This window comes from Oryctolagus cuniculus, chromosome 7 (assembly GCF_964237555.1).
Source record: "Oryctolagus cuniculus chromosome 7, mOryCun1.1, whole genome shotgun sequence".
NCBI lineage: Eukaryota > Metazoa > Chordata > Mammalia > Lagomorpha > Leporidae > Oryctolagus > Oryctolagus cuniculus.
The window spans coordinates 16,742,137-16,755,139 of NC_091438.1; the positions used below are offsets into that span (position 1 = coordinate 16,742,137).

Sequence of the window (13,003 nt, forward strand, 5' to 3'; positions counted from 1 at the left end):
CATATGACAAATATTTACATTGGATTATAATATAATTGACACACAAATCTGTCATGGCCCATTTGCAGATATTACTCAGCATCACTATTTTTACTCCATTTTCAAAATTAGTTTCTGCCTGGTGTAACCACAATGTTAAGAAACTCAAAGTGTAGTACATCAAACAGTAACTTATTTGAATAAAAATTTAATTGAATAGCAAATCATTTTTCATTCTGATGAACACAAAACACAGGAACATTTCTTAGGTTATTCGGTAAGATAAAAACCAAAGACTGGAAAGAATTTAAATAGCTGTGATGGAAGTGTAACTTATTTCACTTCAACTAGGAAGCAAACAAGCTATGAAATTCCATGTTGTCATGTAAAAACACACTGACAGTTTCTGTTTCAAAAGGTCCATGTTTCAAAGGGCTTCTTTTTATATAGACACTACCCAGGAGTTTATATTAGATGGAGGGGGCAAAGAACACAAAATGCAGGAAGATTTCTATTAGCTCAAGCCTAAGGCTAATCTGTTGCATGTGCAGTTTCTACACTAGGAAGCAACTTGTAGGAAGCACTACAGCTGAGAGCTAGAGAGCTGGAAACTGTTCCCCTGGGTAGGATCTCACAAATGACTCTGCTGTATTCCTTCTCCTGCCAAACACCATGGCTCAAGCTTGTACACAGCCATCGGGCCCCCAGGGCAGCTTCTTGTCCTTAGATAAGGACCCTCTGCTCCATCATTCTTCCTGAAACCTTCTGACCAGACGAACACACACACAGAACCAGCTCAACCAGGGTGATTCAGCCCCTATTCTCTGCATCCCCTCCCCCACACACTCACCAGTTGTCTGTGCTCCTTTGGCATTGTTAACAGATCATACAACTGGACGAATTGTCAAGTTTCCCAATATACACACTCACCCTTTTACATCCAGTATTCAATTTACAGATTTACTAACTTTACTTTATGTAAAATAGCTTGTACCATTTACTTTCATCCTTGGATACCATGGTAAAGACTCTGTTGATGGAAATTCAAGAGAAACTTTCAGGACGACTTCTCTCACTCCTTAGCTCTATCTGTTGATTCCATGCAATATCCTACTTTGTTACGTAACACTAAAATCACCAAGCGCACACTTAGTCACACAAACCCAGAGCAGGAACTCTGATTTCTACATCTACCCAATGACATGTAGGGAGATTTCCAATTCATTATAGACCAATGCTCTTTGACATGCCACAAGTTACAACTATGTACTTGTTTTGACTGGAAAACAAAAGGACCAAACCATACTACCTACAGTAAAGCTTCCCCCTCACCCCCAAAGAAACATAAAAATACATTATTCTTCTTCCAGACCATGCATTTTACACATCCAAACATCCTCTTGATGCTGTTAGGAACTTTACCCTTGAAGTCTGACATGTATTTCTAGTTTAAAGGTATAACCACCCCATTGCTACCCTAGCAATGCACCCCAATTCTAGGCATCCCTGCAAACCTAATCCTCTTGATGTTAGCTTCCCACCAAAACCCATTCAGTTGGGGGTAAAGGCAAACATCCTTCCCCAATTACATACGAAACATGTGAAAACCGGACAGGATGCAGCTTAAAAGGTTTAGTTTTGGATTCTGTAACAGAATAGCATATGCTGCAGTACAATACTGCTGAGCTTCTGTGTTCCCTATTAAGAGAGCTCCCAGCAGAGTGCTTGCCATGTTCCCCAGTGACACCTGTCAGCCAGTCTCAGGGAGTCCCAGCGTCACTCAGCTGCTTCAGCACCTCTCTCTGAACAGCTTCTGCCACAGAGTGGTGCAGTCTTAACAGGTCTCTGGCACACCAAGTCCATTGCTAAAATAAGGGAACCGTGAGGGAACAATGCTCTTTCCTCTCATGAAAGCCAAATCATTAGGTATTAATTAACGGCAGGACAAAAGCCCCACAAATGTCGACCAAAACTTAAATAATTGGCCATCACCGGATACAAATTGAGAAGATCTGACACACTCTGTATTATAGGCAGAAGGAGCATGGCGTGGTGCTGAGTTTTGTGAAAATTCAATTAACCCAACCATCTAGTAGATGCATAAAGACAGAGGGAGAACGCTATTAGGTGTATCAGAATCGGTGATGTGTAATCATGTTAATTTGTGGTTTGCGAAGAATACCATGTAATCACTAACACATAGCAGGTTATCAGTAAGTTATACAGATGCTTTAGGTCACAGACATTATTTTACGAATGGCATAAACGAAATGCTACCTTAGAAGGGTAGTGAAATTTTTCAGCTGATTTCGCCAACCTGATCCTACCAGGCACCCCTGGGGCAAGCACAATTCAATGGCCTAACAGGAAAATGTGTGGGAAACTGGCTGTGACTCTTATCTTCCCAAGTCCTTATCTAGGGCCTTCCACGCGTCACTCCGTAATTCTGTTCAAAGACACTTTAGCGTTCTCACACCCAGAGAGACTCACAAGGTGCACATGCACCCATCTGCGGGACATGGAGTTCCCCACAAACTCCCGCCAGCTCTGTGGGCGACCGTCCTCCGCCTGCCCGCTCTCCACACGCACCAAGCCGCGACCATCTCCACACTCGGGGCGCCGAGGCCCAGTCCTGTCCGACCCGTCCTCCTTCCCAGGAAAAAGCCCCCACGGGGCGGCCCAGCACCAGCGCCTCCTCGCCACAGCCAACTTCAAGCAGCCACACGCGGAGAAAGCCACCGACACGTTTCGGGGCCACGCAGTGAAGCAACCCCAAAAAAGCTAAATTAAAAAAAGCTTCAGGCTGCCCCAACCGAGGTGCAAACTTGGGCTTTCCACCGGCAGCAGAGCCCAAGACGCGGCCAGGAAACCTGGGAGCCGCGAAGCCTCCCTTGCAAGGGGGCCGCCTCCGTCCCGCCGCCGTGGAAGCCCCGCGCGCCCCTCGCCCGCGGAGCACGCGCCCGGGCGCCAGCAACTTACCGCACCGCTTGCACAGCACTCGGCCGACCCCTTTCTTGAGGTTCCCGAAGAGGCTCGGAAGGTGGCCGGCAAGAGGCTGCTGCTGCTGCTGCTGTGGGTCTCCGGCTCCATGAAGATGTACCTGCTGTCCTCCTTGAGCCTCCCGCAGGACGGGGAAGCCGGGCGGCCCCAGGTCCCCAGGCGCACCGTGAGCTGAGTCCCTCTTCAAGCCCCGGCTTTCACCGCCCACACCTGGTGCACCTTCACCAGACAGGGCGCCTCCTCCTCCGCAGGCTCGCCAGGGCTGGGCGCCGCGGTCGTGGGCCGGGAGGGCAGGGTCCCGTGGGCGGCGGACAGCGGGTCCTCGGCGGGCAGCCCCAGCGCCCCCTGCCGGCGGCTGGCGGTTGGCGCTCGCCGCCCCACGCCCCTGCCTCGCCGGCCGCCGCCGCCGCGTTCCTGTCGAGCGCCCCCTGCTGCCGCCGCGGCGGGCGCACCTTTCCCTGGATCACCGCGGCGGCGCGCTGAGCCGGCTCCTGCACCGAGCCCGCGCTGGGCGGGGACGAGTAGCACACCGAGCCCCCGCGGGAGCCGAGTCGTCGCCGGCCGCCGCCCCCGGCGCCAGGGCCGCGCTCCCCAGCAGCAGCACCAGCAGTGGCGGCGACGGGCCCGGACTCCTGGAGCGGCGCGGGGCGTGTCGCCATCTCCTGGTGTGAGGTGAGTGAGGGCTGCCGGCTGTCGGTTCGGACTCTGCTTTGCTCTCTGGCGCTGCCTCCCTTTTCCTTCCCCTCCTCCTTCCTCCCCCACCTTTCTCCTCTTATTTATTTATTGGGGGGGGGGGGTGAGGGTAGGAAAGTTGTTTATGGGAAGAGGTGGGGAAGAAGTGGGTGAAACCACAGAAAGGTGAAGAGTTATAAGGGGAGGAAAAAAAAAAAAGCAAAATTAAGAAAAAAAAGCCGCTGCCGCCGCCTCGGCTGCAGGGAGCGATAGGTTCCGCGCCGCCGCGCCCGAGCCGCGCTGTCGGGGCTGCTGTCGCCGGAGGACGACGCGGAGGTGGCGGAGCTGCTCGGCGGGTTAGGGTCCTTTGTGTGAAGTGATGCTGCGGCGGCTGCTGCTGGGGCTGCGAGCGAGCGCCGCGGGAGCGCGCGAGGGAGAGCGCCCTGGAGGCGGGGCTGCGTGCCTGGAAGTCGCTGGGTGCCTGGGCGCTGCCCTGCGCCTCGCCGCCCCGTTTACCTGTGGTGCGGGCTCGCGTCGCGCCTCCCTGCCCCTTGCTGCTTCGGAAGCCCGGCCGACCAGTCGCTCCCGCTGGGTCTGCCCTTTCCCTCGCGGTCCGCGCGGCCGCTGCTGCTGCTACAATGGGAGGACGAGGTGGCGAACAGGCTGCAGTCCGAGTGGGCTGCGGAGATGGACTGGGGCTGGGAGGTGACGCTTCAGGAGCAGGGACCTGTCAGCGAGCAAGGACAGCACCGACGCGGGTGCGAGGCAGGCCGGGCTGCGGGGCGCTCAGCCAGGCACGCGGGACGCGCTGACAAGTTTCAGGTGAACCGGTGTCTTGACAGTCAGAAGGAAGCAACATGCTGTGGTAGACCAGCAATTAAACTAACTTATCACACCTTTTTCTCGTGTGTGACGCTTCTGACTCCTTGCCTCAGTCACTCCAGGCTTCGTGACACCTGCGATTTCTTTCCTCCAAACTCCTGTTCCCCGAGATTTCATAACAAATGTGCTACTGCTGAGAGGAGCTTAGCTTGAACAAAAGATTTGCTTGGTCAGGCCATGTTGTATGAAGTTTACGACACTGTAACACTTAAATGCAAATCCATAAGTTTTGATATGAGGTAAGGTCATCTTCATTCATTTCCAGAATTTTTTGATTTCTCTTACAACACACTGTTTATTTAGAAGCATGTTGTTCAGTCTCTAGGTGTTTGCATACATTCTTGAGATTCTTGAGTTGTCGGTTTTGAGCTTTAATCCATTTTGATCCGAGAAGGTGGGTGGTATGGTTTTGATTTTTTTGAATTTGCTGAGACTTGCTTTATGGCCTAGTGTATGGTCTATCCTAGAGAGAGTCCATGCACCACTGAGAAGAATGTGTATTCTGCAACGGTGGGGTCAAAAGTTCTATTGATATCAGTTAGGTCCATTTGGTCTATAGTGTCAGTTAGCTCTGTTGTTTCCTTGATGATTTTCTATCTGTTAGATCTATCCATTGATGAAAGTGGGATGTTGAAGTCCCCCATTACTATGCATCAAAGTCTATGTCTCCCTTTAGATCTGTTAACAGTTCTTTTAAATAGCTACTCTCTCTAATGGAGTGCATATACATTTATTATAGTCACATCTTCCTGTGTATTGATCCTTTAATCATTACATAGTGTCTTTCTTTGTCTCTTTTAGCAGTTTTGTGTTAAAGCCTATTTTGTCTGATATTAGGATGGCTACACAGCCCTTTTTTCCCATTATTATGGAATATCTTTTTCCACCCTTTCATTTTCAGTGTACATGTATCTTTGTTGGTTAGGTGTTTCTTGTAATAAGCAAATAGATGGTCTGGTTTTTTAATCCATTCGGGCAGTCTGTATTTCTTAACTGGAGAGTTGAGACCATTTACATTCAGGTAACTATTGATAAGTAACTACTTGATCCTATCATTTTTCTGTGAATATTCCTATTGTTTACTTTGGATTTATTTTGTAATTTTACTGGTTTTCACTGTGTTTGTAGTCTTTCTTGATGATGACTTTCTTGATGTGTTTCTGTGTGTAGCACATCCTTATGAATCTTTTGTAAGGTTGAATGCATGGTGATAAATTATTTCAATTTCTGTTTGTTATAGAAGGTCTTTATTTCACCTTCATTCATAGATGAGAGCTTTGCAGGGTACAGTATTCTAGGTTGACAGTTTCTTTCTCTTACTATTTGGACTATATTTTGACATCATCTTCTAGCCTGTGCAGTTTCTGATGAGAAGTCAGTTGTGAGTCTAATTGGAGATCCTCTGATAGTAATCTGACATTTTTATCATGCACACTTTAGAATCTTTTCTTTATGCTTAACTGTGAAAAGTCTAAGTACAATGTGTCATGGTGAGGTGAAATCTCTTCTCATTATCTGTTAGGAGTTCTATGTGCTTCCTGTACTTGGACATTTGTTTCTTTCTCCAAGTAATTGAATTTTTCTGTAATTATTTTGTTGAGTAGGTCTTCTAGTCCTTTCTCTTTTCCACACCTTTAGAAACTCCTATGACCCATATGCTGGACATTCTTCCAAGATTTGTCTTCTAACTCAGATATTCTTTCTTCTATCTCATCAATTCTGTTGTTATAGGTTTCCACTGCATTTTTATTTGATCAGTTGAATTAATCATTGTAGTATATCATTTTCATTTCTTTTTAAAAATCTCAATTTCCTGGAAAAATTTTCATTCATAACATATATGGTTTTCTTTAGTTCATGGATTTGCGTCCAATTCTTTTTGAGTAAAACTATGATTAATTTTTTGAATTCCATTTCTGGTATTGCCTCAATATTCATTTTCTCATTATAATATTGGAATGTTGTGTACCTTTGGGGGGGTCATAGTGTCTCCCTTTTTCTTGTTTCTTGAAGTTCTGCATTTAGTTTTAGGCATTTGTAGAAATTTTGTCCCCTCTGATGGCTTTTATCTTTGAGCTAAGCCTCTGTGGCTTAGTGGTTTTTCTACACATCAAGTGAATACCAAGAGGTGTGTGGTGAGTGTGGCCAAGGAGCTCTGGTCAGTGCTCCAGGATGGGGTGAGTATCCAGGGTAACACCCAGGTTGGGTGTGGTAGCTCTCTTCTGGTTAACTGGATAGAGAGGAGTGGTCACTTTTGTTGATGTGACCAGTCCTTGGTCACCTTTTGTTGTAACCACACCTTCTCCTCCAAGCTGAGGAATGCCCAAGTGCTAGCCCTCATTGTGTTCAACACTCATCTGTACCACCTTATGCACTACACATGATCTGCACAGTCCTTTCTGTGAGCATAGTTCTCTCTGCTATGAGCTGCTCTGGGCAGCCAAGGAGCATTGAGAGTGTGCAGCATTACTGTGTGATTGGCCATAACCCAGCTACACTCTGCCTCCTCTCACTTAGTCACATTGTTTTCTAAGACACGTGTGCCACACTGCCAAGGCATCATCATTGGGAGCACAGGTTCAGTGTAGACACCAGGACTATGATAGGACCTTGGGCCAGAATAAGGAACTAATTATTAAAGATCCAGTAGCCTGGAGAGCAGGTGGGTTGGGAAGTTCTCTGCCTTAGATAGGCACTGAATGGATGGGGAAGTTAGAATTTCATAGTGGCTCTTGATGGGTGAGCCAATGGTTGTACTAATGAGGATCAGTATGCATGATTTTAAGCTGGGAGGTGATAATTAACAACAATGTTTGGAGGAGAATAACTAAGGGTAATGTGGAATAATGATAACCTAGAAGTAGGCTATTGGAAAAGTCTTGGTGTGAGCAATGACGTATTATATTGAAGAGAAGGCAACAGAAATAGAAAAGGGCTACTGTTGGCATCCCATGTTGGACTGCTGGTTCATGTCCTGCTCTCCTCTTCCAAGTCAGCATCTTGCTAATGTATCTGGGATGACAGCAAAAGATGGCCAAGTACGTGGACCCCTGCTCCCCATGTGGGATGTTGGGAGGGAGTTCCTGGCTCCTGGTTCATCTTGTCCCAGATCTGGCTATTGTAGAAATTTAGGGAGTGAAGCAATAAATAGATCTACCTATATATCCCTGTATTTCTGTCCCTTCAAATAAATAAACTATACACTATAGCTTTGCAATATAACTTTGTCAAGAAATGTGATACTTCTTACTATGTTCTTCCCAACCTTAGTTTGACTCTGCTGGGGTCTTTTGTAGTTCTATATGAATTTTAAGATATACTTTTTCAATTTCTATGGAAAATGCCATTGGAATTTTGAGAGAGATTGCATGAATCTATAGTTTGCTTTTGGTATTTATGAACACTTTAATTATCAAAATCCATAAATATGTGATGACTTTCTGTTTATTTGTGCTTTGATTGGCATTTTGTAGTTTTTAATGTAGACATCTTTCACTTCCTCTGTTAAATTTATTCCTGAGTATTTCATTATTTTGATGCTATTAGAAATGGTGTGGTTTTAATTTCATTTTAAAGATGGTTTGTTATTAGTGTACAAATGGTTACTTTTATTTACATGTTGATTTTTGTGTTCTTCAACTTTACTTAATTTGCTTATAAGTTCTAATAGTTTTTGGGTCTTTAGGTTTCTATATGTAAGACTTTATATCTGCAAACTGGGACTATTTTATTTCTTGCTTCATGATTTGGATGGCTTTAATTCTTTTTATGGTCTAACTGCTCTGGAGGTCTTCCAGTAATATATTGCATGGAAGCAAGGAGAATAGGTGCCCTTTAATTTTACCAAATCATTTAGAAAAAAAATTTCCTATTTTCCCTGTTGATTTTTAGGTTTGTTGTTTATTTGTCATAGATGGCCTCTATTGTACTGGCTTAAGATACGTCTATGCTTAGTTTATTGAGAGGTTTTATTATGAATGGATTTTAAACTTTGTTAAATATTTTTCTGCATCTGTTGAGAATATCAAGTAGATTTTATCTTTCAATCTGTTGATCTGGTGTATCACATGATTGATTTGTATATGTTGAAACAACGTTTCATTGCAGAAATAAATCCCAATTGGTAGTGGTGTATAAATTTTGCTATGCTGTTAGATTCAGTTTGCCAGAATTTTGTCAAGAATTTTTGCACTAAGGGATATATAAATGATTAAGAAGAACAAATTAGAAATTTTGGAGGTTATAACTTAAATCATTGAAACAAAAAATATGATTGAGTGCTTCATGGGACAATAGACCAAGTGAAGGAATGAATTTCTTGTCTGGAGGACAAGTCTTTTGAAGTGACTCAACCATACACAAATAAAGAGAAAGGAATGAAAAAATCCTACATGAAATATGGGATACCATTACATGATCATTTATTTCTATTATAGGGATTCCTGAAGGAGAAGAGAAGGAAAAAAGATTGAGGATTTGCTAAATGAAACAGTATTTGAAAATCACATAGGTCTTGAAAAGACATGGACATCATGATACAGGTAGCTCAAAGGACCTCAAGCAGATTCAACTGAAAAAAATCTTCTCCAAGATGTTCAAACTGTCAAAATTAAGGACAAGAAGAGAACCTTCAAGACAGAAAAAAAATATCAAATTGAATATAAAGGAAAACCAATTAGACTAACAGCAAATGTCTCTGCAGAAATACAACAATCACAAGAGAGTGGGATGATATATAAATTTTCTTAAAAGAAAAAAATTCTCTGGGGCTGGTGTTGTGGAGTAGCAGGTAAAGCCACTGCCTTCAATACCAGCATCCCATGTGGTTGCTGGTTTGTTTCCCAGAAGCTCCACTTCTGATTCAGCGCTTTGCTAATAGCCTGGGGAAAAGCAGCAGAAAATGACCCAAGTATTTGGGCCCCTGCTGCTAACCTTGGAGATTTGGAGGAGGCTTTTGGCTCCTGGCTTCAGCTTGGCTCATCCCTGGCCATTGCAGCCTTCTGGGGAGTGAAGCAGTGAATGGGAGCTCTCTCTGTCTATCCTTCTTTTTATCTAACTCTGACTTTCAAATAAATAAATAAATCAAAAAAATATTTCCAACCAGGAATATTATCTCCAGAGAAGTTATCCTTTGGAAGAGAAGGAGAAACTAGGTATTTTCTTCCAGACCACTTTACAAGAAATTGTATTTCACCATCTCCAGACCAGCCTTACAGGAAATTCTGAAATGAGTCCTGCATGAGAAGTGGACAAGGAAACATATGACACTACCAAATTCACTAACAGACCAGAATAAATCAGTGACCAGTCAACAAAATGACAAATGTTAGTCCTTATCTATCAATACTAACCTTGAATGTAAATGGATTAAATTCTCCCACCAAAAAATTTAGGTTGGCCAAATGGATTAAAAAAAAATCAGACCTGAATATTTACTGCTTACAATAAACTCACTTCACTAATAAAGATATAGATAGATTTGAAGTGAACGGCTGGGAAAAAATACAGGCAAATGGAAACCAAAATTGAGTAGGAATAGCTATACTCATATCACATAAAACAGACTTTAAATCCGAAAGTAAAAAGATACAAAAGGAAGTTATATTGATAAAAGCTCAATTCTCCAAGAAGATGTAACAGTAATAAACATAAACAATACCAACACAAGAACGCTCAGACACATACAGCAAATACTGTTAGACTTAAGGAGAGAGATTGACACCAATACAAAAACAGTGGTTGACTTCAGCACCCCTCTGCTAGTAAAGAATAGGTGTTCCAGACAGAAGATGAACAAAGATACATCAGACTGGAACCATATTATTGAGCAAATGGACCTGACAGAAATTTGCAGGACATTTCACCCAACAGGTACAGAATAACATTTCTCTCATTAGCACATGGAACGTTTTCTATGACAGACCAATATATTAAGCCACAACTCAAGTGTCAGTAAACTAAAAAAAATTGAAATCATATCTTGTATCTTCTCATATCACAAAGAAATGAAATTAGAAGTCAACAAAAAAGAACAATAGAACATTTAGAAATATAATGAAATTAGTTGCATGCTACTAAGTGATCCATAGATCATAATAGAAATTAAACAGGAAATCTAAAACTTTCCTGAAATAAATGAAAATGAAAACACAAAACATATCAAAACCTGTGTGACACTGCAAAAGCAGAAATTAAGAGGGATGTTTAGAGCATTAAGAGCTTATATTAAAAAGAGAAATGTCTCAAATAAATTATCCAACAATGAGTCTTGAAGACAGTAAAACAAGAATAAATCTAATTTAAAATTAGCAGGATATGAAAAATAATAAGGTCAGAAAATAAATAAAATTGGAAGGATCAAGAAGAAAAGCTGGTTTTGGAGTAGATGAAACAATATATCAGATCAACAAAAAATTAAAGAGAAAAAATTAAATTAGAGTTGAAAAAGAGACATTACAAGCAACACTACTTAAATGTAGTCTGTGTTAGCCTAATTAGTATTCCTTTATATGTAACTCAATGCTTTTATATTTTTTGCACTTAAGAATCTCTCCTTGTCCTTAACTTTTGACAATTAGACTACAAAATGCCTTGGAGAAAGTAATTTTTGGTTGAGTCTGCATGGTGTCCTTTGTGTTCCCTGTATCTGGATATCAACATGCCTTTCATACATAGGGAAATTTCAACTTTTTTATGTAGCAGTTTCTCAATGCCTTTTTCCTTCTCTTTTCCCTCAGAAATTCCTATAATGCACATATTTTGTGATTTAATGGTACCCCATATTTCAAGTAAGTTTTCTTATTATTTTTTCATTTTATTTATATGTGACTGGGTTATTTGAAAAGGCTTTGTCCTTCTTTTCTTTGTTTATGTATTCTGCTGTCAAAATCATTATATTTTTATTTCATTAATTGAAGTTTTCAGCTTCAAAATTTCTATTCAGACTTTTTAATGATTTCTATCTTCATGTCACCCATCCCCCCCATTTCTTTTAACTATCTGTATTTCCTACTGTCATGTTGAATTTTCTTAGGATCATTACTTTGAATTCTATTTCTGGAATTTTATAGAATTTTTTGTAAAAGCAGATATTATGTGATTATAAGTCACTATGGAATAGGTATACACAAACAGAGGTTATGCAGTGTTAGTATGCTGTTTCATACATACCTGTATGTAGGTATGAAAACATACTATGTATGTTTTACTTCATCTATGTTTTCCTTTAAATGTTGATTATATCACCTAAGATTTTTTTAACATGGAAAATATTTATTTTTAACCAAATTGTACATATTTATGGACTATGGATTAACATTTCATTGTATATATACAAGCCATACTGATCAAATCAAATTAATCATTTTTGCCAATGAAATTTAAAGATTATTTGAAATTTGGAAAATCACATAACTCTACAGAGCCTAAAATGGATCCATCAGATGAAAAATTGGGTCTAAATTTACCCCAGCAATCAGAGTATGAGATGTGGATTCTGTGGCCCAAAAGTCATTGAGTGAGTAATCAAATTAAAAATAATGAGATTGGTTGCATTATTTTTACCTTAATTTTAAAAAGTATATTAATATTTAAAGATAATTTAAGGGGCTTTGGGACTATTCAAAATGCATTCCTTATACAATTGTTAAAAGTATTTGAAATTCTCCTCCTTCCTTTCAGAGAAGGGATTATCAACTGCTAAAAGCTGATGTCCTTTGGAAGAAAGAATCATCTCAAACCTACAAGACCATATCGGCCTCTTAGTAGGTCAACCCATGTCCATGTTTGCTACATTCTGCTGTTTTTCCACAAATATTATTTATTGAAATGTGAATATGTTGTCCTACCATTCACTCTAATTCAAACACTTTACCATCTCCCCATTTCTCTGAATGTAATGGTCACACACACATACCATGAGGGAAAAGGGAAAGGTGAGGAAATGGAGCAGTAAAAGCCAAGTAACCCATTTCAAGGTTTTATTGGATGCAGGCACTTCAGTCCAGTCATTTTCTATGCATTTGCCATCTGAATGACATCACCACAGCAAGAGACTAAAAATGCAGGATTCAAATATGAATGCTGTGTGGAAAAAGTCTTTAAGGTATTCTATGGTGGCTCTAACATTCTGACAGAAAAATTAGATGGCAGAAAGACAGATGTGAGATCCTGGGGTACAAGGTCTAATTTCCAATGTATTAAGTGGTTTACCAAAAATTTTCTTTGTAATAACAAAGTCTAATCATTTCCTTTGCCTGTGTGCTGTTTTTCTATTGCATCATTTGTGTGGGAACATAGTGGGCCACAGGACATGTCTCCAACATATCCTGACTTCACCCAGGTGATGAAGTTAAATGTAGTAAGAAACATAAATAGCAAGAGTTTTAAAAAACATTTTTAATGATTTCTTGATTTCTAAAGCTGAAATGGTGCATTTAAAAATTGTCCAGAATGAAAATGTACTATATAT

General features: G+C 41.5%; 1 long non-coding RNA gene across 1 annotated transcript in view; it reads left to right on the forward strand.

The window, feature by feature from the left end:
• The first annotated feature begins 3,453 nt into the window (after positions 1–3,453).
• Positions 3,454–13,003, forward strand: part of LOC138850286 (uncharacterized) — a 43,365-nt gene continuing 33,815 nt past the window's right edge. The window contains exon 1 of the long non-coding RNA XR_011390021.1: positions 3,454–3,651. This is a non-coding gene — a long non-coding RNA (uncharacterized lncRNA). The remainder of the gene's footprint in view (positions 3,652–13,003) is intronic.